General features: G+C 41.7%; 1 pseudogene; it reads right to left on the reverse strand.

Annotated features, from left to right (window-relative positions):
* Positions 1-1,562: 1,562 nt before the first annotated feature.
* Positions 1,563-2,587, reverse strand: LOC136277170 (uncharacterized; annotated as a pseudogene).
* Between the last annotated feature and the right edge of the window lie 1,632 nt (positions 2,588-4,219).

Below are 4,219 nucleotides of genomic sequence, written 5' to 3' on the forward strand. Positions count from 1 at the left end.
TTCACATATTTGCACTGCGGTGGAAAGATGAAATTAGGAGATCCTCCCAGCTAAGAACACTACTGAGACGAGTAGTTGTAAATAGGACCTGAAAAAAATTCAGGCCCGTACGGGATTTGAACCCATGACCTCTGAAAAAAAATCAGGCCCGTACGGGATTTGAACCCATGACCTCTGCGATACCGGTGCAGCGCTCCACCAATTGAGCCAACAAGCCAACAGGCCTGAATTTTTTTCAGGTCCTATTTACAACTACTCATTTCAGTAGTGTTCTTAGCTGCGAGGATCTCCTAATTTCATCTTTCCACCGCAGTGCAAATATGTGAAATTTTCATATATCTAAAATCTTCATTCACTTGGATGTTTATTTGTACCCAATTCATTGACCGGCTCCCGGTTGGCTTGTTGGCTCAATTGGTGGAGCGCTGCACCGGTATCGCAGAGGTCATGGGTTCAAATCCCGTACGGGCCTGAATTTTTTTTCAGGTCCTATTTACAACTACTCGTGTCAGTAGTGTTCTTAGCTGCGAGGATCTCCTAATTTCAATCAAGAGGTTCTTCAGTTTATTATAATTTCCTTTATTCTCGTAACCTTAATGTTTGATTCAGGGATGATATTGAAAGGGAAAATTACATGCTGGTCACTCTCAGGGATTAAAGGTTTAAAGGAAGCTGGTTATTAAAAAAATTATAACTTTTGATTCAAGCAAGTATTTGAATATGAGAGTAACATTTGACGTTTTCACATGTTACAGGATGATCAAGCTGAAGATGGAATCAAAAAGGAGTGAACTCATCTGTAACAATCAGGTGACTACTTTGGAAACTTGAGCATTTGGGAAATGCACCTTGGCTTGCAATTCTGATGATTACAGTTTACTGAGGTCATTGAAACGTCAGTCCTCAAGCAGGGACTTTCCACATGACCTTAACAGTCATAAGCTATGAGATAACTTGAGAAAAATGCATTTGTGTCAGTAGAGCTATTGTAAGTACAGTACCACCTAGTCACAAAAATTAATGATTTCCTGTAAGTATGAATGTTTGGGAGAAGTTATAGTGGTAACTGACCCTTTTTTGCAATGATGCGTAGGGTCTGATGATTGTAATGTATATCTCTTAGCTTTCAAACTTTCAACTTTGTATTAACTGTAACTGTTTACCATATCTATTTTTCTGTATCATAAGCCCTCAAAAGTTAAAGCAAGTGAGTCAATAACCTGACTTCCTTTCTTTGGAATTGTGTGATTAAATAATTTTGCTGTGTAAGTTACAACATTGTAACATGCAATATTATTATTTAGATTGCAATAAATGCTCTTGCTCAAGCAATCTTTGACGCGTGGTGTTTCTTACCGATACTCATACGCAAACTAAACATTGACATAATGAATTGGTTACAAAATAAGTGAGTTTTAAAGGATGGAAAACTGGAAAATGAAGGATCCCCCCTAATTAGGCCTTAAATTAAAGTGGGCTCTTCTATTTTAGACACCCTGCTGTTCAATCAGGTCTTTTTTCCTGTCTCTTGATTTAAATGGTACTTCAAAAAAGCGCAAGAATTATTTAAGCAGTGAAACATTAAAAAGACTCAGCTTATTATCTCTCGCACACTCGCACAAGTTAAGGGCGCCATAAGACAGAGGGTGTTGTGGCCTCAGTTCGTTACAAATGTGCGGCATCAACTGTTGTCTTTCAGCTTCTTTTTCCTCTTGAAATAGTTCTTTTGGATTGTGGTCGATTTCTGAGTGTGCTTGTTGCCTTCTTCTGCTTGCTGCAAGGCGAGAAAAGAAACCCTGTACTTGGCTCTCAGTCAACCACTCCTCTCGTTCAAACAACCTTCTATTCTGCTTATCTCTTGTCTTGCGCATATCATTTGAGACTTGCTGAGGGTCAGCTTTTAGCCCTGATTGTTCCCCTAGGTCAAACTTCGCAGTTAGATATTTCTTAACTTTGTCAGTTAATCTAATGGATCCTGCTCGTGGCCTGTGTAGGGCCCAGCCCATAATGACAGTGTGCAATGCGGGTATTGAGACATTTTCACTTTGGCGGATATTAGGTTCAGACGGTTCATTTTCAGTGACGTTGACTGACGTTGTAAATCTGTCTGCCCAATCTCTTCGAAGCTTGTCATATAGCGTTTCTGACAGCCTTTCATCTTTGACGCAATGATCCCCTACGTCCGAATGTGACTCGAGCTCTGAAAATGTTTGGAAACTCTTCACGCATCCAGGCTTGGAACATTCAAACATGCTTATATTCGAATCGTCCCAGTCATTCTCTTCTTCTGAACTCTCTGTCACAGGATCTGAGCATTGATAAACACGTACATCATGAAGAGGGAAAAATGTTTCACTAACAATGATACCAGTGTCCCCTTGACCCTTTAACACCAGCTGGTCAAAAGAGATTTCCGTGCCACGCCCTATTCGGTACGACCTCCACACACGATACCTTTCTCCTCAAACTGGACACTGTGAAGCTTGCTAAAACCATCTATCTTGTTCACTTCTAGAGTTATCTTTGCCTCGTCAACTTCGCAAACGCATGTACCTTTCACTGGTCTTTCAGAAAGTACCCTCCTCATGTCTCCCTTTGATAGAATGTCGTGTCCTTCGTTGCAGAAACGTCGGATGCATGTTTTCATTGGACACAGAATTCTATCACATACATCCTTGCCATATTGTGGCTCTGAAAAGTCGTACCGACAAACTTCTAAATCAACCCGCTAAGCAATTCCTCTTGCTGCTGCAATGAGGAAGTTATTATGATAACAGCCAGCTTCATCTGACCGCAGATAAACCCAGGTGATATGAGGCTTTTCGGTCTTAATTTCTCTCAGTGTGCTTTCTATGATGGAACACACGGCGAACCCGTCCTGCTGGCATGCGTCAAACAGATGGGCATATGCCCGCAGTTCAAGTCTTCCTTGAAGGTTTGGATCACGTGTGATCACCATCGAGATGTGCCAACTCGATCCTCTCTTGCCAAACTAATCTGACTGCTTCTCACGATATTGAAGCTGAAGGAACTTCATTTCCAAGTCCATTATTACCAGTGCACAGTTCTGATTAGTACTTATCGTCTTCAGCTGATCTTGCTTTGCTGCTTCCTGGTTTGCAGAGCGAACAATATGAGCCTTCCACTCAAAAATATCTGTGCCAGTTTGAAGTAGTATAGCAGATCGTCTCGATGTTCACTGCCATAAGGGATCCAAAACGGACCTAGAACTTTGTCTTCGACTTCATCTAAGACATTTCGCAGATTTTGACACTCATTTCAGTTTTCTGTGTGTTGATGGGAGCATCTCTCCTGGAAGTCGGGATCTTATTCGTCACTTAAAGCGAACATGCAGCAATGGCCAGGACATAAAGCTTCCACTGGATTGCAGTGAACATGATAATTGGTCTTTAAGTAGCGCTTTTAACTCTTTAGCCTTTCCTTAACTTCAGCGCACCATTGCCTATTCATTCCTCCTTTCTCAAGATCATGGACAATCATTTCATTTTTCTGGAAACCAGCAGAGTCATCGGCAGCAGTATTGTCAAGGCCTTGTATCAACTTTTTCTGTGAAGCCTGTCTGACTTCTAAGATTTTGAATAAAGTGGTGCGACTGAGAGGTTCGAACTTCTCCTCCTGAAAAAACTGTATGTACTGGCTAATCACCGTAGACCGCGTCACGGTATGCACCACCTTCGGCATCTCGATGGTTTCTGTTTCCACTGTCTAGCTTAAGGAATTTAGTTCCGTAAGCCTCGTCTTGATAAAAGTATGGGCGATTAATGAACTCAGCGAAATGATCGACTTTGGTCACATCAATGTGAACACGATGATGTACCTTCTCCTCAGGCACTTAACTGGAACCTATTGTTTTTGCATGATACCGCACTCTCTGTATCTGTCGTGTAGAAAACTTTCCATATGGCGAGTGAAGTTCTTTTAATGTGCTAACTGAGTACTTGTACGCATAAGAATTTACGTCTTGATGCTTGTGGTTTTGGCGTTTTTGTAAGCGGTCCTCAAAGATTTCAACAAATCATCAGCTTCTGCTGTCTCATCCTTTTTTCCACCTGGAGAAGACAAGGCGTGAAAGAGCGTCTTGCTGTCATTTGGGGCTATCACATTACATACAAACATACAGTCTTCAACCGCTTTCTCGATGTAGAACTGTCGCTGGGCTGGACTGCTTTCTTCCCACGAGACAAGCTGTGATGGTAGT

This window comes from Pocillopora verrucosa, chromosome 12 (genome assembly GCF_036669915.1).
Source record: "Pocillopora verrucosa isolate sample1 chromosome 12, ASM3666991v2, whole genome shotgun sequence".
In the NCBI taxonomy this organism is placed as follows: Eukaryota; Metazoa; Cnidaria; class Anthozoa; order Scleractinia; family Pocilloporidae; genus Pocillopora; species Pocillopora verrucosa.